Here is a 24,281-nt window from a genome sequence, read left to right as displayed (position 1 = left end):
ACCCACCACCGTCACCACTCTTATAGCTCCCCTCCCATCCCAAACAGGCAGAAAGCTACAACCCTGGAGATAATTTAACTGCAGACCGATTGAGCTCAATCATCATTGCTGTTTGGATGCTTTTGCTTATGTTTTGGCAACCTTGAATCTAGCAAATGATATGTGAGGAATTGCATATTTTTTCCCAGCCCAAGACCACAAACACACGGAGTTTCTTTTCCGAACACAGAAGCCAGTTTACCTTGTACGAGGGTGTGCTGAAAAGTAATGGCTCCTATTATTTTTCTCCAAAAACAGGTAAATATATTTGAATGAAACAAAGACAGACACTGGCTTGCTCAATTATTCCAATGCCTTCAAAATTGTCAAAATTATATATATATATATATATATATATATATATATATATATATATATATATATATATATATATATATATTGTTACGGAACCCAACGTCGGCCTCGGATCCCTTCTCGAGGGGGGATTAGTCCCCTCGTTTGTGACTGACCGACGTGGTCCCTGAAGCTGCACAAGCTCCCTCCAGAGGCAGGTGAGCAGCTTCGTTCGCGACCGCGGATAAGATGTTAATTTGCCGAGCGGATGGCAGCCGCGGCACGAACCGTTAACAAAGACTAACCCGATCCTGAACGTCGGCCAAATCGTGCCACAGGTATTCAATGGGGAAAAGACAAAGACGACGGATGTGAAGAAGAAGAAGACAAAAGGTAGGAAATACGAATATGATTTATTACTACTATTTACAACCAAAAGAAACCAAGGAAGAAGGAAGGATAATAAAATAATGCAGAAAGAGGGACGGACCAGAAGGACACAGTGCAATTTCTAGCTTATACAGACTTAACTTATACCCCAGGACAAGACAAAAGACAGACTACAAGCACACTTACACGGGGGATGATGACAGGAATGGCAGGAATGGTTTGGGATGGCAGAGAAGGGGAGGAAGGCACGGAGCTGGCTGGAGCTTGATCCCGCACGGGACGTCGGGCTGGACCTCGACGGCCACCGATGCCACCGATCTTGGTTCCCGCGGGGTAACGGGTCGGAGCTGCCTGGTGGAGCCAACCTGCTGGTGGAGTCAAAGCTGCTGGTCGAGCCAAAGCTGCTGGTGGGGGGTCTGGCGTGACGGGTTCTCTCTCTCTCTTGAACTTAATCGTCTCTTTTGCCGCCGTGGGGATGTCGCGTGCTTTCCCAGGACTCATCTGAGGTGGGGGCGTCTCCCGCGGGTTATATAAGCCCCACCCTCTAACCTTTACGAACCTCCCCGATCGCTCTTCCTTCGCCATCTCAAGCCAAACCCCTCGTGCTTGGTTGGCTGTAGGGGCTCTCCTGGCCCCACCCTCCGATGACGAGGTGGAGACACGCCCCTCCTTCCCAACCTGACCGCACGCGCAATGGAGGCCTTGGGGCGATTCGAGCGAGCCCCAGCCAAAGGGCAGCAGTGGCGAATGCAGCAAACCGCCCAATGCAGTTGGCAATTGACGAAAGGGGGGATGTGCAGGGAATCTACCTTGTTTGAATTCGATGCAATGCAGTGTTAACTAGTGGAAAACAGAGCCTTAACCTAATACACAGAATAAGGAAATAACTACCAACAAGGAGGAAATCTATGATTTGGCTACGTGATTGTATATGACCTAACTAAGGGACGCCCTTTTACCTTTATACACAACAACTGGAGGAAGGAGGGTGGTCTTTACAATTCATTACACAAAAAAAAACACAATTCTCATATCCACAACAATATATACACATTACATTGTACATTTATGCATCAATCCCCAATTATACCTCAGTATAAAAAGCATGAGTCATTTAAGTATTTCATTCACACAAAAATGGTGGAACCAAATACCAATTGTACCAAAGAAGCATCACACAAATACCTTGGAGTAGAAGAGGGTCACCAAATATGTCACAAACAAATGTGCAAATAATACCAAAGGTTACTTACCTGTATAGAACGAGGCAAATCCTAAAAAACACCTATCCCCAAGAAACCAAAATCAAAGTCATTAATCAACTTGCAATAGCAGTGTTCCAATACAGGTGCGGAGTAATAAACTGGCCACAAGCGGAAATCAAATAAACTCGATATCAAAACAAGGAAACCCCTCACTATCCACAAAAAATCAATGAATCCCAAGAATGTATCCGCTGAGACAAGGTAGCAGATTGATGGAACTCAACCAAATGCACAGAATGACAACTGTAGGATTGGCTGAGTACATGAAAAATTAAAATGACAACCGAATCCAATTTGTATGCAAACACAAAGAGAGCAATCCAGAAAAGGCACCCCTAACACACCCAGCAAAAAATTTCCAAAGACAAGTGCGAATAGAAGATGTAACGCATTAAACTGAAACAGCACCGAATACAGCCCCAACAATTTCACAAAAAGACTAAAGAAAAATATAAAGTGAAATACCAACAGATATAGACTGACAACTGAGAAAATGACAAAAGAGCAGGGAGATGTGAAGAAAAAAAAAGTTAGACAGACTGGACATAGACAAACAAGGCTCATTGGAATGGCTAAGAAGGGGTCAGCTCGACTGAGATGGAGAATGAATGAATGAATGCCCAACACCAAGGACACTACACCAACGGCCTTAAGAAGATGGCAGGACTGAGTCAATCAAACAGGTATATATTTTGCAAAGTAGAAACAGAAAGTACGAGCCACCTATCGGGAAGTAAAAAAGAAAACCTCATGTCAGAACAGATTCACACACAAAGGCACAACAATGTATGTACAGTAATCCACTGGCACATCTGCAAAACTTCAATATCCCACTCCCAGAAAATTTATGGAACCATGGACCAAAAACGATAATTGAAAACCAGGAACTAATGCTCATGAACTAATGACCTGATGATCCCATCGAGCGTGAACATAGAAAATAAAGCATGGCAACTGAATAGTACTTAGGTAAAAAAGAAAAGAAAAGAAGGCATTGCTAATTTATGTGTCAGTACCCAGCGATTTTGGCCTCAATAACACAGAAATCAAGACCTCAAAAATGAAGTGAAAATATATTGGAAGCTGAAGAGCACTGAAATTGTACCAGTGATAGTTGGGTCAATGGGAATGATAGAGAAGAACCTTAGAGATATTAAAAACCATCCCTGGGAATATTACGACAATCAAACTATAGTTGGAAGCTTGGAAGCTGTCCAGAGCTCGGTGACGATCCTGAAACGAGCCCTCAGAATAAAACTTCAAAGCTTGGTCAATGAATCGTGCTCCCTTACTGAAATGGAGGTGGATACTTCGAGACCAGGAAAGACTCTGTTCCACTTTCCAAAGCCCACATGTACAGATAACAACAAATGACACAACAATCTCTTTTTTTGTTTTCATTTCTGTTCCTCACAATTCTAACACACACACACACACACACACACACACACACACACACACACACACACACACACACACACACACACACACACACACACACACACACACACACACACACACACACACACACACACACACACACACACACACACACACACACACACACACACACTAAATTAACAGATCGTGCCAATCAATCCTTCCTTCCCTCCAAACTACAATTGTTATTTTGTAGATAGCTTGTCAGATTTATTACTCCATGGTCAATTCGGTTGCAAGCAGCAACAACACGTACAAACACCTAATGCAAAACTCCTACAAAAGGTCATTGTTTGGAATAAGAAGTTAGTGTTTAGAGACGCCAAAAGTTAAAGCTGCTTTCCAACTGCTAATTAACGTATTTGGCTCAGCTTTCAGAAACTACAAATACTCAGAACTAAACTTTCATTTGACTTCCTCTTCTATGTTGCCGCTTTTCTCGTTTCACACATTTAACTTTCATATAACGACCTGTGGAGCTCAAACAGACCAAACATCAAATGCTGCTCTGCTGGAGATGAAACACCATGCAGACGAATATGAAAAGGTTTTGACAGCGAGAAAAACGACAACAAGCGCTGACTCAACACAGCCATTGACGTGCTCAAATTTGGCCGGGTGGAAAGATTATTTTCCAGTCTACTGTTATCAAACTTCCACAATAATTATCTTCTTTTTATATCATTTATCGGTTCAATTGTTCGTCAAACAGAATTCATATTTGGTTTGAAACATTTGCTTGAGACTTTATTCGAGAAAAGCTGTAAAAGGAAAGAGGCCGTTTGATCTACCACACACCTGTACCGTATTACAATTCCAGTAATCATGCTCAAAGCATATGGCGCCCATAAAGCAGAAAATAAAATTGCATCAAACTTGTAACGGATAGCAAGCTGGGGCCTTGCGAGAGCAGGCAAGGGGATAATGGTAGAAGGGAGGAAGGATGAGGACACTGTCAGGTAAAAAAATATGCAACAGCTAGGTAAGAAAAAGAAAAAAGGTGAAAGTACCAGCAGTGATGCAACCTTGAAAATTTGGCACTATTCCTTCATATCCATTGCTGAACGGATAAGCCATCAATCCAAGGCCTTTGGGATGAATTTATTTAGGTTTAACATCTCATTCTAACTATTCTCTATGGGCTTGTTCACTTAAATAGTTAAAATCTTATAAGTGTGACTTTTGTTGATAGCCGATGACGTTCAGCATCCATGTATGTGAGAGCCATTTTAAACATGAAAAGGAAATGAATGAATGTATGAATGATCGTTTTAAGGCCATTTTCCCCGCTAGAGCGGGGGTTAGCCTTGCGGGCCCCATGACAATCATGGTTCCCTGTTTGAGGCAATGTTTTTATGGCCGGATGCCCTTCCTGACGCCAACCCTTAGTCGCCTCTTACGATGCGCGGGGATACGGTGTACCTATTCTAAATCGGGGTACACACCGTGATCATTCATCCCAGCAAGCTGGTGCTCAATTTGCCGACCTCGGAAGGATGACAGGCTGAGTCAACCCCCCTGGCGTTAATTCAGCGATCGACCGGGATTCGAACTCAGGATCCTAGGATCCCAAGCCGGCACCCTAACCGCTAAGCCAACACCAGGCTTCCAACATGAAAAGGAAATGTCCCCAACAAACCCAGATAGGCAGCACATCATCATAAAGCTGACCGAGATCTTAGAGAGGGCTAAGCTTGACCTAATTTTATCGATTAACATCGAGGTTCGTACCTCAAACCTCCTTTTATTGTATCTTTCTCGTTGTGGTGGTATATTTGAAGCCGAACTCGGTAATTAGGCTTTTACAGCGATGGGATCAGAAATGGGAACACCCACGTGTGGACGTACTGCCGAAGCGTTCAAGGGAAGTGGGCGCGACGTCGCCAGAAGAAAAATCACAAAAGCTAACAGCCTAAACCCGTTTTCCGCCATTTGTCTCGTCCCAGCACAGAAACAGCACAAGGGAGTTGCAAATGCACTCGGTTACACAATAAACACAAGAGCACAGGGTCAGGGGTCAGTCAGTCGAGAGCACTATACCCAGCCCCGGCCTAGACAAAGAAGCAGGTGAGAGCTGTTTCGGTCAGTACAAGATGACAGCGATAATATTTCCCAAGGAGGATATTAAACTTGTTTGACTTTTCTCACAAGACATTGATTGGAGGGTTATCCATTGTTCATTCATTGCTCCCTGAAGCCACAGCAAATAGCAAACGCCCGCCCAGCAATCCTGAATTAAATTGGACCTTTATTGATCATATTTAGAATAAAACTATTCCGAAAACACATTGCGTTTTAAACAAAGAATATTTTTTCATAAAGTAATAACAAACGATCACGTAATTTCATAATAAGAGTCACATAAAACGTGTTCTCAAATACTGATTGTATAACTGTTTTGGAGGGTTTCTGATTTAGATGGTGGATGTCCACTTGGCATTAGCGGACAGTGAGTAAATGGATAGACAACAAAAAAGAATCTGTTGTTAAAGATACTGAGTTAAATATATTGGTTGATGTTAAATATAAGAACAAAGGGTGAATGAATAAAAGCAGTCGCTACTTCATACATAAGCAAACGACTCAGGTTTACTCAACTTCAGCTTCTCTCATTCTGCTCACCACTAACCCAGCCCATGTCACCAGAAATATTCACAATAACTTAAACTACCATATAATAATTAACATTTACGTACAATTATTATTCTATTTATGGCCTAAATTTTGAATTGATAGAGTAAGAGTATTTTCCAACAGAAGTATGTACACAGAGGAGTCGGTGTGTTGCAGTGGTGTTCCCACTTTTTATTGTAAAAAATATATATTTTGTAACATTACGATGATTTAGAGATTTAAGTTTTCAGTAGCATGTGAAAAACCAGCATTCGTAACCCTCAGGATATGTTATTGCAAACACGATCGAGGCTCATGGAAGAGCAATGTGGAAAAGGGTAAAAAAAAAAACAATGAAGTGATAGTGGAGTATTGGGGCAACAGTTGGACACAACTACCAAGGGAATGAGCAAGCAAGAAAATAGAGGAGAAAGACGAGAGGAGGAAACACAATAACCTGCAAAAGTTGAGTGAGGTACAGCTAATGGGGGTAGAAAGGATCTAGGTTAGAGATAGAGGATGACACGAAGATCGTCTGCTGGCTTCAAGCCTTGGAGGGAAGAGTGTCATTAAACAGCCTTCAAGAGGAAGTTCCACAAAAGAGTTGATGTGGGCAGTTACCCTGCATTTTGCACATTTAACCAGGAGGGGGTTACTGGAGGAGCATGTGTGTGTCCTCGTGTTACTGCCTCTCTCTAACCAGTCTACCAAATTTCGTCCAAATCTGTTCATCATGCTTTGAGATGTCCTGTTCACAGACAGGCAAAGGTGAAAACATAACCTCTATCCACCTTCGGTGGCAGAGGTAATGAAATGGTTAAAGACCTGCAGAGAGAGATAAGAAAGGAGAAATTTTTGAAATTTCCGAGCACTCCAAGTAAAGAGAAAGGAAAAGGAATGTAGGTAGCTGGTGGGAAAAACAAATAAAAAGAGCAGTTTATGGTTGATGAATCACAACGAGAAGAAAATTCACAATTCGATATCAGCGAGGGGATAAACACTATTACATGACAGACTTAACCTTGTGTTGAACACAATAGTCATCAACGAGAAGTAAAAGCTAATTTTGAACGAGAACGGCACTCAGTAGAGAGCATACCTCTGCTAGGTGAACAGTTTACGTTTTATATCCCAGAGTAGACCAGAAAATCACAATACAGAATCACAGTTAATCAGAATCAGCCGTCCACAACTTTGAGATATTCTGCTGTATATCGTTTTTGGCCATATCTCCCAATGGTGAAGAATCACTTTTTTTTAAAAATTCTCATATCCGAATCCATATTCAGATCTTCACCAAAATCCTATCGAATCGTCCGCGTCACACACCCAACCGGTCCACCAAGTTTCGTCCAACTCCGTTCACAACTTTTTGAGGTATCCTGCTATATATCGTTTTTGCCCTATCTCCCAATGGTGAAGAATCACTTAAGAAATTCTATCAGCCGGATCCGAATCCAGATCTTCACCAAAATCTGTGTGACAGGTGAGATATCTTGTTCACAAACAGACAGACAGGGTTGAAAACGTAACCTCCATCCACCTTTGGTGGCAGAGGTAATTAGGAGCAGCCTCGTAGGTTTGAACAAACACGATACAATGATTAGTCGACACGATTTGGCCTTGGCGATGTTGAAGGACAATGCCAATACCACTACATTATCTAATAAAATACAAGGAAACTTAAAATAGGAGGAGGCCATTTGTTCAATCATCGCTGTGGTCTGTCCACAGCCCAGTGATCCCAGGTAATCCTAATTATACAACTAGCTGAGGATTTGTCCAGAGTACAACTGAAACAAGCGTTACGCCTAGGTCCCCCGTCGTTGAAGTGATGTGACTTGACAAAGTGGAAGACGCAAGGCGGCCATCTTGGATTTTGACGTGGCAACCCAATTTTCAATAGCATTCTCCCTTATGCGTAGATACACCTACACACCAGATTAGAAGTTAGTAGTTCGTTTATTTTTCAAGATATTTCGCTCATAAGGTTCAGACATACATGGCGGCGGCCATCTTGGATTTTGACGTGGGTTGCACCCACACACCAAATTCGAATGCGGTCCTTCACTTACGCACACACACATGTACGCACGGGAAAACCATAGTCCCCCTTTCGCTCCGCGGTGCGACGGGGGACAATAACTGAACTTGTCCACAGTACAACAAATCCACCTCTTCCAATTCCTAGTAGTGTCAACTTGTTTTATACCGTGTATTCTCCCCGCCCCCACCCCCAAACCCCCAGCCCTCTCCCTTCCACAGATCTCCCGATGTCCCTGTTCTCTACTGTTGTTGTGCTTGTGTGCTTCCCTCCCTCTCCCCATATTGGCTCCTGCTCCCTTTATTATATGTTTTATGTGTCTGTTTATATTTTTTGTGTTTAATGTTATCTCGTACATGAGCCTCGGTCTTGTATTGGGTTTTCTGTATAAGGGCTGATGGTGAATTCCTCTAATATCACTGAAGCTTTTGTGCTCGATATATAGTCTAATCAAGTGTGGCCTAGCTCTTACACGATAAGGATGTTATGAGCATCAACAATTTACTCAAAACCTCCACCTGTGTTTCATACTATTATAACAATGCTGACTTATCAATACAGCCTAGTTTGGGTAAGAAGAAACAAAGTTTGTCATTTGAAATCTTTAATTCACTTTGATCTGAATCTTCAAAAAATTGTGATCACAACAACTCAATGGAAACTATACATGAGCAGCTAATATGAAGTGTTATAGTAGCTAATCCATAACATTTACCAATCATATATAATTAATGAATAAAAAATTGAACTTATACCATCAAATACTTTCCTTTTGAGAAGGATTGGATTGGGTACATCAGTGAAAATGGAGGTTAGTAAGTAAAATACATGTTAGAGAAGCCTTTCCACATAAAGAATGGTACCGGACTAAGTAAAATCCTGTGACAGGTATCAACAAAAATGGGAAAAGGAGGAGGAATATGGTCCTCAAAAAATGCACTAAAATCTTTGAAGAAAACAAAACATGACAAAAGAGGACCAGATATGATCACGAGCTGGATAGGTCACAAGTGTCTGCAAATGCACGTAGGAAAATGTATCGTAATGACACGACTGACATTAAACGAGCAGTATGTCAAACAAGAAACATTAAAGCTCTTTGAAAAAAAATCCACAAACCTTATAAATAGATATAAGGCACTTAGAAATAAAAATGAAAAACATTCCAGTTGCAGTTTATTAGCAAGTGCACGCAGTTAGAATTAGAGTTAGGATTAGAACTTCAAAAGCTAAGTGCACACACAGTACCAGATTTGCCTTGTCAAACTTTTCTTTTGTTCCCTGTACTGTTATCGTATCGTAAATATGTTCCTGTGTTTTCTTGTATGTACTTACTTTGGCTGTTGTTTCAATTTCAGGTTTGTGCTTGTCTCGACCTTGGCAAGGCCATGCACTGATGAGACCGAGACTTGGTCTTTTACATGGTACAACATGTTACTATATGTTCCTTTTTTTCATCATTCTTTGCTTTTCACTCACCCTTTGCAGTGCATGAATGGCGTTGGCTTAATGGTTAAGGTTGCTGCCTTGAGAACCCAAGGTCCTGAGTTCAAACCACTGTCGTGCCGTTGAATTAACACCATGTGGGTTGACTCAGCTCGTCATCCTTCTGATGTCAGCAAAATGAGTACCAGCTTACTGGGAAGAATGAGCCATTCGAGTAGTCTGCGTCGGAGTTGCGACCTGTCCAGTATTGTGCCCAATAGCCAAGGAAGCTCCTTCAGCAGCCCCAGGCATCTGAAGATGCAAAAGGAGTGGTCATCTCCTTCTTCCATCGGTTAAGTCCATCGGTTAAAGTCCCGCTGTTTGTACGTTGCCATTCGTCTCTGTCACATAACCTTCATGCTCTTTGCCGAGCCCACACTTTGAAATATTGGTCCCATCAAGTATATGTTGCATCTCCACTCGAGCAACAACAAAAATGACACTAAATCAGGTCAGAATGCCCAAATAGATGATGAGGGGAAGGAGAGGATCATTAGCGATGACAAATGTGGCGAATTGTTTTTATATGATCTAAAATGAACCCAAATATAAAGTATGTTATATTTGCACATACATCATTGCAATGAGCTTACCAAGTGGCACAAGTCTGCTCAAGGAAAAAAGTAAGACAACTATAGAAAAAAATTCTTCAACCAAAAGGTTATTTTAATCAACCGTGGAGGACTCAAGAAAGGAGATTAGGAAATGGAAAACATAATCAGTAATGCATACAACTTAGAGGGGTGGAAGAAAATTATCCTTTCGGTACGACACAAAATTCTCCATGGAATACTTGAAAACCATTACGTCACATGATTATTGTGTGGCCATTGGCAACTCAAGGGTGGGCCGGTATGATGTTTGTCTCTCTCCCTTCACCGCTAAGCTCTAGAAACATTTACCTTCTCATGTATTTCCCACTCCCCCTATAATTCATTTGATTTCTTTCTTTTTCTAGGACATATATATTAACACTACTATTATTCACACACTAATATGTTGTTTTAAAACAAAACTTTATGTTTTAAAACATTTGGTAAAAAAATTACTCTGCCATGCTTCCTAACCCCGCCCCAAAATACTTTATTTTTTTATTTTTTATAATTTATTTTTTATTTTTCTTAATTTTTTCATTTATTTTTATATATTCTTTTTTATTTTTATATATTCTTTTTTATTTTTATATATTCTTTATTATTTTTATGTATTCTTTTTTTATTTTCTTTTTTCTTTTTTTATACGGCTTACAGCTCCTGTAAATTAACCCCCACTTTTTTCTCAACTAATTATTAATTGATACCACATTTTTAAAAGACAGGTTTTCAGGTTACTTAAGAACTCATAGATAATTATCTAAGATAATTTTTACTTCTCTTCACTTCTCTATTTCTTCAGTTATTTTTTGTTTGTTTGTTTATTTTAAGGCCTGGCCTCGATGAGGATGATAAGTGCGTGACTGGAGCCTTTAACGTTCAAAAAAAAAAGGAAAAGAGAAAGAGGCTCTGATTAGTGGATGTTTGCGAGGGACATACATACAGATAGGCCATGAGGCATAGGGCTAAAATGTGCTCAATTTGACAATTTCGTGCAACAACGCAGGGGATTACTTAAAATTGCTATAGATGGGTTGGGGATGTGCTCCTGAACAAGAAACACCATGTCCCCAGACACCAGGGGTGCTCATTAATTTTTAACGCGCACTTGATGAAAATGCAAGTAAATATATATTCATCAACTATACGTTACTGCATTTTCTTTTATTTCTGGATAGTTTGAGGAGTAAAATGAAAAAAATTGATTGTGATATTGTTTCTAGACCTCCTTTTCACTAAAATTTTCACTAAAACGCTGTGCAAGAGCCGTATTGTACTCCATTAAGGTTGTCTGTGAAATGCAATGCCCTAGCCCATTTATAATCCCTATTACGCTGGCGGAACCTGTCAGGTGGCGGATCGTGGTTGCTACTGCATAATGCTTTGGCATGGGTCGTTTTCCTTTTGAGGCCAAGAAAATTATATCTTGCGAAATTGATAGCAGCCTTCTTTGTTTGTCATCTGGAACTTCTACAAAGTCTGCACCATCCGGCTCACTGGATACACCTATCAGCCAAGCAAGGAAGTTGAACAGTTGAAAAGCAACCTCTGCCTTTACTTTATCTTCTGTTAGGTCGTCAGAAGTAGGTGGCCATGGTGGTGGTGAAGATGGCTTATTGGAGACAGCAGCCTTTATGATAAGTGCAGCGCTATACAGCATGCATAAGTCGTCATTTGTGGGTGGTACTTTGGATTCTGAAACAGTTGGTATACTCTCCTCTTCATTATCTGTGCTGTCATCTGTTAAACTCCCTGCTGTATCGTCTACCAAGTCCTCGGCCAAATATTCTGCTGATAGACACTCACTAAACACAATGTCACTCATGTTTCTACTTTTGGCTTTGATGAAGACTAACTGTGGAAAGCTTTTCTGTAGTCGCGTCTTCAGATGCCATGTTCGATGTGGTGCATCGATGCCGCTGACATCTGTAATGGCGCGGATAAATATCTTATTGAGTTTACTCAATGTAAGAATTTCTTTGCCTATAATTAGACGCTTTCTGATGGTGTTTTGGCTGAATTTGTCAAAAGCATCAATATAGCCATTTTGAACTGGGGTCAATGGCTTGCCAGGTTTACTCAAAAATCTTGTGTAGTTCTTGTAGCAGCCATGATGGTACTGAAGCTCCCTGGCAACCAAGTCCTCCCCTTCTATTTGATGCAGCATTTGTACATCCTCTTTTGCTTTTGCAGCCTTTAGAAGTTGACCTCCACTGATGAGTTCACATTTTACTAGCCTTACCATTGACCTCTTTCCTGAGATGTGACTGCGCTTGTATTGGTTGCTATGGCAGAAAATGCACTCTTCAGGAAACATATGTCGCCTGCTCCAATCTCTTTGGCTGCTGTTTGCATCTGAGGAACGCAACATTCTCTTTCTGCTGGGCTCTCCACTGCTTTCACTAACTACAACTGGACCATCGTCAAGTTCGTTCATGTCTGTCCCGGCATCTGCATTAAACAGAAGGAAGAAACAAATTTTGAGTGATTAGAATTTAACTTTTTTTCAACAAATATGAAACATGTATTTATTTTCTTCCTACCTACCAACCATTGAATTATTGTCTAAACATAAATATTGTTACAGATACGACTTTGATGGTATGGTGGGCCGAGCGGGATGGCCGCCGTATCCGTACAAGTTACCCGATTGTACTCGAACGTCGACGAAGCCGCGCTATGCTGGCTCAATAGGAAAAGAAGACACCCGGCTGGATTATAATCACACAATACGACACCAAGGGTTCAGTTCTCAAGACCTCCGGAGGAGGTTATATTAAGGCGGAAAAGGTTAGATTACAGGGACAAGAGGGAAACATAGGAAGGTGGGCACTTAGACACAACCTTATATTATTCCCGACAGACCACAGAGAAACAGGACAAAAACTGACTCACTCGGGATTTGATGGCAAGGAAAGCGGCAGTCGATGGCCAGCACAAGGTGCACCTTGTGCTCAGGGACAGGATGGCGCGGCCCAACAGATGCAGGAGGTCTCTCAGCGCTCGTGGGTCGCGACTTTGGTGGAGATGCCGGGGAGGTCGCTCAGCGCTCGGGAGGGTGGCGTCTTGTCGTCTCAAGCTCGGGGCGCATCTCACGTCACGTCCGGCGCGGGGCCGCGTATATCCGGCGGGGAGTGACACGCCCTCGCTCGTTAGCTCCGCCCCATATGGCATCGGCCCATGGCTTCTCATTGGGTGCGGGGGTTACCGGCTCCGCCCTTGACGAGGGGCCGACAGGGAGCCCCCTTCTGGGTAACCCCGTCGAGCACATGTTCAATGGCGGCCAACCGAGCCGGAGTGAGGACGCAAAGCCGCTGTTGTTGTGGTTGTTGTTGGAGCTTGAGATGATGGGAAGAGATGCGGGGAGGTATGGGAAGGTCCTAAACTCCTACTGGTGCCATATCATCACATTCTGGTGCAACGAAGAGTCATAATTAATGGAAACAAGTCCTTAACTGACATAGATTAAGAATAACTAGCAAGATGTCCTATAATGGTCTACGTGTGGTGCGGGGGACCTGGGCACGACATTTAATGGGGGAATGAAGGGGAAGATCGGCTCTAATGGGTGTTGTTTACAGACAATGGGACTAGGGAATGGGGTAAGGGGAGAGTTGGGGAGTATCGGAGAAGATAGGGGAATATTTACAAGCGGATATGGAGGCCAAATTCCATATTCGCAACATTGCACCCTTCTCTACCCTCGGGGCGTCCCGACCCGATAAATTTTTACCTACTTTAGTGTGGCACGCAATGTAGTTCCCTCTACTATTAACTCTACCCTGAGTGCGACAGTTTTACAGATATTCACAAATGAGTAAATATGTCCCCCTGCGACGTTGCACCCTTCTCCTCACAGAAACACACCCACAGGATAACCGAATCCGGAAAGAATTCTCAAACTAAACATACAGCCGGTAGGGAGCATTATTTACAAGACTACGCTGATATTTACACTACGATCCAGGACCTGTCTTTGGAGGAACACATGCAGATGTTATGCATAGAGAGAGCGCGCTTGCCAACATCGATACACCAACCCACGAGTGCTCTGTGGCCGACGGCCTTTAATAACGTGCAGAGCACTCTGTCCCAGCATCAAAAGCACCACCCCACCACCAATCGGTGCAGTCACCATTGTTCATTGGAATAAAAATAACTTCAACAACCCCTAACCCTGCAGGTGTCTCTTGCTCTTCTTGTGGTGCACTTGGTGTTACTTAAAAGTGGTTCACCTGTATGGCATAGGTGCCACGTTGACCCATAGGTCCATCCCCGGGTGGTGCTTGGCCGCAAACGAACTGCGGTCCATTGTGGGTGGCCACAAACATTGCGGTCCTTATGGTGTACCGATCCAAGCAGCGAACAGCGAAAGTGCAGGCCCACAACTGCGTCGCCAGCACCTCTCTCTCCTCTCTCTCTACCCCAAAGCCAGATCCTCGGAGGTGGGAGACAAAAACAAGACAAGTGAGCAAGGTGGTAAGGGCGCAAAAGTGCACGCAATGCAAGGTGATGCACACTGGGGGCACATGGGAACCAGGTGAGACAGGTACGTTCCTACCGTACGCCCCCCCCCACCAGGTAACCTACATGGCCCCTCCCTTACCCCTTACTGTATCAACAAAACACAACACTACCCATAAACATCTACTTTACAAATCCACAAACATCCCTACTGTCTTCCCCGTTCCTCCCATATACCAAATTCGTCTTCTCTCCCTCCTAACCAATCAAATTTGCCATTTTCAACTCAACATCAAAATTTGCCATCACCAATTCATCATCAGTCCCTCCTAGGGAGGGAGAGATGGAATCACCCCAATGTCTCATCCACGTCGTGATGCGTCTCACAAATCCAACAGCAATTCTCATTTCTGCAACACAAACAAAGAAAACACAGGTGTGGAGTCATCATCATCACCACAGGTAAGTGGCTGCGTATGGTGCGACAGGTTCATCAATCCTAACTATCTCCTAAATGACTTTAACAACTTTACACTACCCGGGGTCTCTCTCCGGCCAAACCATTGGCCCTCTTACACTATGGGTTCTAAAAACCAATTCCCATTGGCCAAACTGTGGTGCTCTTCAATTTGGGGTCTCACTCCCCCGATTCATCTCCCGGTGCCCTCGCACAATTTCTGGGCTGCGGCGTGTACCTCTCCCAGTGGGTCTACCCACCTGCACACCTCCACCACTGCAGTTGCCTCCGAGCTTACCTGCTCCTTACCCTAACCTAACTACCAGGGGAAGGCCCTCTGGCTCTCTCCCCACTCCGTGCCCTCTCTGGCACTGGGCTGCCCGATCCACACCCGGGATCCTCAGGCACCCACTCACAACTACCGGCTCCCAGAGCCCACCTGCGGCCTCACCTGGCCGACATCCTCACAGTGGTGGAGTGCCCAACCAACTACACACACTAACAGGCTACACGCCCAGCCATTTCCACAACACTAATGCACCCATTCACAACACCATTCTGCAACCGCACCACAAATGCCAATATCCAACCACAATTTACCTGCACCCTCTACCTAACACTTACACTACCCGCCCCGGGTGCTCGTGAAAGGGGTCCACTCTTCCCCCATCCACACCTTCGCACCATGCACACCACTCCGTACCACTCACTCCAACTCTCTCCACACACCTGTACCTGCACACCTGTGCTCTCACACCTGGTGCCACCGGCACCCTTCTCTCCCCAAGCGCATTCGCGCTGATCCACAACACTCACTACTCATACACTGCTCCACACACCTGTCCAATTGCACACCTGTGCAATCACACCTGTTCCATCCTCACACACACGGCATCATCTCAGCTAACTACTCCCTTCTGAAACTTGCGCTTCCCAGTCGTCCCTTTAAACTATTGCGCTCCCACGTCATTATCATCCACACTAATCTACCTGCGTCCCCACTACAGGTATCAGTCACTAACTAAACTTAACGTCACCTAATGTCAATCTTCGCTAGATCCCTACACACAATATCCTAACCCCCCCGGGCTAGTTTTCACTGCCATACACCCCATAAGCTATAGCGCATTTGCCCCCCCATGGGAAGGATGGTGGATTTGCCATCCCACCACATCGGGGGTCTCTCACTATCAATTTTGCACGTCAAATTTCAACAAATTAAAAATTTGCCAATCACTGCCCATCATCTGCCAATCACTACTGCCAATCCCTTGCCAATCATCAAATTTTGTTTTTCTCCAATTTTGGGGCCAAAACACTAACCTCATCACCCAGTCTACTCACTAATACCTCTCGGTGCGCCAATTCCCGTCCAAAGCCCGGCTTCGTAAAGCCAAACAATGAATGCTGGTTGTTTTGTGCCTGCGGCTGGATGCGTCCGGCATTCGGGACAGGGACGGGGGCTTACCCGGGCCGAGATCCCATGCATCACCTCGGCGTGGAGCCATCCAATGTCCCGATCTCGACCTGCCGGCACGTCTCAACAAAACGTGGTCGCCATGACGACCCTTTCTATCGGGCTGCCAGCTCCGCCTAGTGGAGCCCGGACGCGGCCGTTCAAAGCGAGGCCCGGCACGCACCGAGGGCCCGCTTCGGCTAAAAGTCGCTCTAACCTCTAACCCGTGTAACGTCGATGCTTCACCTGCATGCTTACACCCCGCAGCCCGTTCCTTGCTCACACATCCAGCCGTTTCCATGCTCCTCGTACCGTTCCTTACACACCCAGGCGCACCCATTCCACTCACAGCCTTGGTCACACACCTGACCACCGAACACTTTGGCACACATTCGTTGGTCGCACACCTCACCAAAACACCTCTTCGCGCCCCCTCCTCGGTCACCTCCTCTGTGACAATCACAGGTGTGCCCTCATTCGCACACCCAACCACGTGCCTCACCACCAACTCCAGCGTGCATTCCCACTCACGCTCTACCATTCTAGGTGTGCATCCTTCCATCCCAGGTGTACATCCTCGCTCACCTGTCACAACTAACTCACGCTCCATGTCACTCCCACTACTTTCACCTCCATTCCTGACAGCGCACTCACCCTTACTCTTGACAGCGCACTCTTTCCTCATGCACCTGTCCGTCACACACCTTTCTCGCGCACACTCTCCCGTTACACCCTCTGTAACACTCACCACAGGTGGACACTCTTCCTTACTTCTGACAGCGCACTCTTTCCTCATGCACCTGTCCGTCACACACCTTTCTCGCGCACACTCTCCCGTCACACCCTCTGTAACACTCACCACACCGCGCTTCCATGTGCTCCCTCGCACACGCGCTACGACCGACTCACTCTCGCCAGCACACTCACTCCTTGGCACACACTTTTTCCTCACACACCCCAGAGTCGGACTTTCTTGCACACCTCCTTTTTCGCACACCAGACCTGTCGCACACTTCACCAACGGCCTCTCACGAACACCCGGGTCTATCTCGACCCCCAAGCTTATTAAATCCCCTGGCGCATCATACGCACGACCATATTGGTCACCACTTACACCGGGTCCTCTTCCTCTTCGCTTCTCCTCCATCACCTGCGAATCCCTCATCCGGTTAATGAGCACGTCATCACGATCCAAACACAGACTTTGGACCAATTCTTTTATCTCCTCTTTTATTTCTTTCTTATCCCCTCTCCGTCGCTTCTTAATTTCGCTCATCCCTTCTTCCACTTCTTCTAATTTGTGCTTCACCTCTTTTATTCCCCGGTACGTCTCCTCAAGCTCGTCCTCCAAGGCTACCTTGACCGTTTCCATGTGCGTCCTCACCTGCCGGTCCTTCGTCTCCATTACCTCTACCACCTCGTCCAACCTCGTTGTCAGTCCCTCACGTACCATCTGACATTCCCTCTTCGTCGCCACCAAGTCATCTTTTAGTTCTCTCTGTGTCGCTTTTAAACCTCCTAATACCGCAGTGTTCCTTTGAACCTGCTCCACTAACTCCGTCTGTCCCACCGTCAGCTGCTCCACCTCCTGCGTCAGGTCCTCTATGCCCCCTTGCAATTTTACAGTCCCCTTTCTCACCTCTTTCTCCATGCGCTCCTTACAGTGCCTCACCTCCTCGCGCACTCCTCCGACCTCCTCACTCACTCCTCTTCTGATCTCCTCTCCCATCACTTGCATCTCCTGCCCAGATGCCACCCTCATCTGCTCCATTTCCTCCCTGTGAGCATCCAGTTTGGTTTCTACCCCCATTCTGACCCCCTCTATCTGCTGCCCCATTTGGTTAACTTCCCTTTCCGCTTGGTCCCTCATGTCCCTCAATTTGCCTTCCATGGTGTTTTCTAACCCCTCTAACCCTTTTTGCATCCCTTCCATTTGATTCTCTTGAGCGGCCATTCTGTTTTCTACCCCCGTTAACCCCTCCTGTATTTCCCCTAATCTATCGTCTAATTTCCCAAATTTCATGTCTAATCCCTTAAAATTATTGTCTAATCCCTTAAAATTATTGTCTAACCCCTCACTGGTACCCCTCGCTTCGTCCCTCATTACCCCCAATTGCTCACTCCGAGCCCTCGCTTCGTCCCTCATTACCCCCAATTGCTCACTCCGAGCCCTCGCTTCGTCCCTCATTACCCCCAATTGCTCACCCTGAGCATCCATCCGGTTCCCCATTTGTCCCATTTTGGCTTCTAGCCTGTCCATAAGGGCCCCCATTTGCAGGAGGAAAAGGTTCGGATCCACCAGGGGCGCTGTCACGGTCGCCGGCGCGGTGACCAGCGAGGCGCCATTTCGCGCGTCTGCTACCCCCGCTGTTTCGCTCTCCTCACGTGTCTCAATTTGGTCCTGGACCGACCCTGCTTCACTCTCCCCTACCGGACCCCAGCCGTCTTGATCCGCCATAGCGCGACTTTCAAAATTCGGGTTTTTATTATTTTATTTTTTTTTGTAAAACACAATCAAATTTCGCTGTTATAATTTCGAGCGCGTAAACGCGCTCCGGGTCCAATCTCACTCCTCGACACCAATTGTTACAGATACGACTTTGATGGTATGGTGGGCCGAGCGGGATGGCCGCCGTATCCGTACAAGTTACCCGATTGTACTCGAACGTCGACGAAGCCGCGCTATGCTGGCTCAATAGGAAAAGAAGACACCCGGCTGGATTATAATCACACAATACGACACCAAGGGTTCAGTTCTCAAGACCTCCGGAGGAGGTTATATTAAGGCGGAAAAGGTTAGATTACAGGGACAAGAGGGAAACATAGGAAGGTGGGCACTTAGACACAACCTTATATTATTCCCGACAGACCACAGAGAAACAGGACAAAAACTGACTCACTCGGGATTTGATGGCAAGGAAAGCGGCAGTCGATGGCCAGCACAAGGTGCACCTTGTGCTCAGGGACAGGATGGCGCGGCCCAACAGATGCAGGAGGTCTCTCAGCGCTCGTGGGTCGCGACTTTGGTGGAGATGCCGGGGAGGTCGCTCAGCGCTCGGGAGGGTGGCGTCTTGTCGTCTCAAGCTCGGGGCGCATCTCACGTCACGTCCGGCGCGGGGCCGCGTATATCCGGCGGGGAGTGACACGCCCTCGCTCGTTAGCTCCGCCCCATATGGCATCGGCCCATGGCTTCTCATTGGGTGCGGGGGTTACCGGCTCCGCCCTTGACGAGGGGCCGACAGGGAGCCCCCTTCTGGGTAACCCCGTCGAGCACATGTTCAATGGCGGCCAACCGAGCCGGAGTGAGGACGCAAAGCCGCTGTTGTTGTGGTTGTTGTTGGAGCTTGAGATGATGGGAAGAGATGCGGGGAGGTATGGGAAGGTCCTAAACTCCTACTGGTGCCATATCATCACATTCTGGTGCAACGAAGAGTCATAATTAATGGAAACAAGTCCTTAACTGACATAGATTAAGAATAACTAGCAAGATGTCCTATAATGGTCTACGTGTGGTGCGGGGGACCTGGGCACGACATTTAATGGGGGAATGAAGGGGAAGATCGGCTCTAATGGGTGTTGTTTACAGACAATGGGACTAGGGAATGGGGTAAGGGGAGAGTTGGGGAGTATCGGAGAAGATAGGGGAATATTTACAAGCGGATATGGAGGCCAAATTCCATATTCGCAACAATATACACAATTGTTTTCATTTTTTTTCTTCCAGTTACTTGTATACCCAATTTTTTCTGACAATATATTTAAATATATATATAATACAACAATTATATTTTTGTTTGGCCTTTAGGATATCATGGGATGGAACGTGCAATTTGATGCAACAATAAAAACTTGTGCCATCTCACGTTGGTATTTGCCCCAAATAAAGCCGGCAGCATCATCCATGCATTGACAAAATAGCGGTCACACTCAAAGTAACTGTGCAAGTAAACATTTGCACCTTAAAAGTATACATGCACACTGTGCACAATAAATTGTCGATAGCTCCGCCGTCTTCCAGGATTTTTTGAGAAACTGTTTAGAACAAAGTCCACATGTTATTTTTTTTAATTGTCGATAGCTCCGACGTCTTCAAGGATTTCTCGGGAACTGTTAAAAACAAAGTGGGGTTTTTTTTCCGCCACCAAGACGGCAAAGTGTTTTTTCATATCTAATGTATTTCATTGATATTCAGTTGTTGTTTTTCTACTCAGATCAGTGAGTAAATTTTCTTTTTTGCCTCAATAGTAGGTGACGTTTTTTTTCTTCAAAAAACTTCCATGTCCCCCCCCCCCCCCCCCCAAGAATCTATTGGTGCATCCCTTGTTATACATTTGTGCATGCTTTGCTAGTAAAAATATTAATGACCATGACCACCGCGCAAAAAAACAACAAAACAAAAATACAAAATAAAAATAAACTCAACATGTGTTTATTGTTTATAATTATAGAGTTTAAAATTTTGCAAACATCTGTCTTTTTTAGTAACAAATATCAAATCATGGTTTTTTTAACAACTTCTCCGACAAGGTAAACATACTTTTTATTACCATCATTTACAGGACAGTAAGAAGTACCTACCGTACAATTTAGTAAAAATGTGTAGTCTACATGTACAAAATTATTTCTTAATTCTTTGTGGATCCTAAAAACTGTAATGAGGTGTGACATGAGCCTGATGACATAAACCACAATATCCCCACATATCATGATACTATTACTAAAGTAAAAGAGCATGCTTGCAATAGTACGATTTGTATTATAAATTGTAGTCTTGAAATAGATAAACAAAATCATAAAATGTACATTTCATCATGCATGACTTGCTGAGTCTGCTGTACATTTGTCAATTGAATTTGAAGATACTACTCTTCTAAGGCCAACTCCAAATCTTCCGGAACTTGTTACTAACTTGCTTGAATCAAGCATGATGATTTATTTGATCATGATATATGGCAATGTAATGTGAATTCTATCATCACGATCAGATTCTATCATCATGATCATGTCTATGTTTGCAGAACAATTGAAACTTTTGGCTAAACTTAAAGCTTACTAAAAAAATTACTACATAATCATATTAACTTACCATGAGATGTAGATGTTTCGGTCTTTTTCTCCTTCAGCCTGTTCACTTTACTGATGTCACAAAAGCGACGTGAACAATCATAATGGTAGCCAATGTTGGGATTTTCTGGTTTGGCTTCAATGCAGGATTGTGTATCGGCAAAATCAAGCCCCAGCTTTACCGCACAGTCGGCCAGTAAATCGCATTCTTTACAGTCATAGAGCAACCATTTACTCGCAAATTCAACAAAGCGGGCCCAGTTTTTATCATTGAATTGAATGAAATTGCTTTTAGTTTTATGGACAACATGCATCACGCAAAATTTGGACGAAAATTGAACAGGTTTTCCTGTCACTGCCGAAGCAATGGGCGTCGCCATCTTGGTTTGTCAGCTACCGAACGGAGCTTAGTATGAGCTGCGTGATTGGCCAATTACGGCACCTGACGTATCTGGAGCGCTCATTCGCTGAATTTATCACGTGAACAACCTTGTCCGCGAACTTTTAAACCTGATTTTTTTATCGAAATTCTTTCTTTATTTGTATTTTAATGTGCAGGTATATTTATTGGGGACATTATTATATCGAATGGAACGAATATTTTGCTGATTTTCATGAATAAATCAAGTAATCCCCATTCCTGTTGCACGAAAAAGTGGATTTTAATGGTATGCCCCATGGCCTAAGAGGATGAATATGCAAACGCTGTTCCAGACGACATTGCCTTATGGGCTACGCTGTAAAAATATGGCTGCCGAACCATGTGAAATCAAAGCCCCCCCCCCCCCCCCCCAAAAAAAAAATTCTCCAGCAATTTATCCCGAGATCATGCTCAAGAAATTTCATTCTGATCGGATCAAGCCTTGTACTTGTCAATTTGTCATGATGAAGGTACCTATTGGCATCATCATTAACATGTTATTCCCCAATGTGGGGTACTTTACAATGAGCCACCTTTAAATGTTTTCCATGGAGCAGGTTCGGAGATATAGAGGTGCAAAATTTTTCGGTTTTTCTAAGATGGCGCCTGCACCACGTGACAAATGATGTCATAATAATTTAGAAATTCCACAGGAGGCACTCCTATGGTGAAAATTGTGTCAATTGGACCAACAGTTGCTGAGAAAACGAATTGTAAAGGGAATAAATCCACAAAATGCCGATGGAAGGGACATACATACTTCTGCTTTTTACGGCGTAGCCCATAGGGCAAAGCCGTCAAGAACAGTATTTGTCCGTCCATAATATGTATGTATGTATGTATGTATGGTCCTGTGGATGGCTCTATTATAGCGGGGCAGATATGTGAAACAATTGTTCAGATTGTGGTAAAAGCACCAAATTTCGTACAGTTCATCTTGAATACATAATAATCGATTTCAGATATAGTGCCAAGAAAAAAAATCCCCCTGGTGGCCATATTTGACCAAAATCCAAGATGGCCACCAGCCGAGCCGTGAATTTCTATTAAACCCGATTTTTTTTTTAATATTCAAGCTACAGACATGAATAAAACATCATTTTGTATGTTTTCAGACACAAGGAATCCAATTACAGCATTAATTCTTTCATAAAATACATTTATTTCAACATAAAGGGCTTTTTTGTGCCAAATTATCTGAAATCGGTGAAAAATTTGACCGATTTTAAGCAATGTGATGTGATATCATATCACAACATGGGTGTATTATACTCATAATATAAATTCTAAGTATTTTTTACTTGCAATAATATATGTAATGCATGAAGGTGTAATTGTACACATCATTTATAATATGGTAATTTAGTAACCGAATCGCTCTTGTTCCACCTGCCAACAGTTTAGCACAACAATACATCGCTACCATTAAATTATGCACATAGTACACTGATGCATGTGAAATGAGATTTTAAAATGAACAATATTAAAACATTTCACATTAAATGAAAAGTAAAATTACTTTACATGGAATTACCACATGGTTGAGTTTTAAAATAAATGCATTGTCATCATGGTAACATATGATGTACAAGCAGAAGCAAACATAAATAAAAATGTAAACAAATATCGCAATGCAATATATTGGGAAGTAAGAACACAAAATCATTAAGCAACTACTTCTGACTGCAGTTGGGTGTGGTTGACATTCCACATTATAACAGATTATTAAGCACCTTGATATAATATACCAGTATACCAGTAGCCATTATAGCTGACTGCTGGCAAGAACGATACCGTAAAACTGATATACAAATCAGACTAGAATTAAAACACAATTACCCACATTGGCAGATCTTGAAATAAACAATAAATTGACCAGTTCATGTTGTATATAGACATGATAGACAACAAATACATTAACTATATACACCCATGTCAACTGAATGACAATACTACTGAAACATGATGATGTCTACTACTAATACTGCAGTAGGCTACATTCGACTAGCGAATGAAAACGCCATATCATTACATCATTTACAAACAACAGTCAGTTGCCTTCATTGTGGTCGCAATCACCCCTGCATTGACAGTGTGTTGTGCATTTAAGATTTGCTTTGACACACTTGCATTGTCCCCTGCAACCTTTCACACAATGACACTTTATCAGCTCGGAACAAGACGTTGCTGCTTCAGGCAGTAGTGTCCACAGTGGTTCCCATTCATGTAGAGCGTTCTTCTTCCACCCCCATGCAT

General features: G+C 43.9%; 1 protein-coding gene across 2 annotated transcripts in view; it reads right to left on the bottom strand.

Annotated features, from left to right (window-relative positions):
* LOC137430078 (chloride channel protein 2) overlaps positions 1–24,281 on the bottom strand; it is a 183,094-nt gene that overhangs the window by 133,272 nt on the left and 25,541 nt on the right. The window lies entirely within an intron of this gene.

Source organism: Myxine glutinosa, chromosome 6, assembly GCF_964187855.1.
Source record: "Myxine glutinosa chromosome 6, kmMyxGlut1.1, whole genome shotgun sequence".
NCBI classification, from domain to species: Eukaryota; Metazoa; Chordata; class Myxini; order Myxiniformes; family Myxinidae; genus Myxine; species Myxine glutinosa.
The sequence above is the reverse complement of the archived record's forward strand: the minus strand, read 5'-3'. Positions and strand labels throughout refer to the sequence as shown.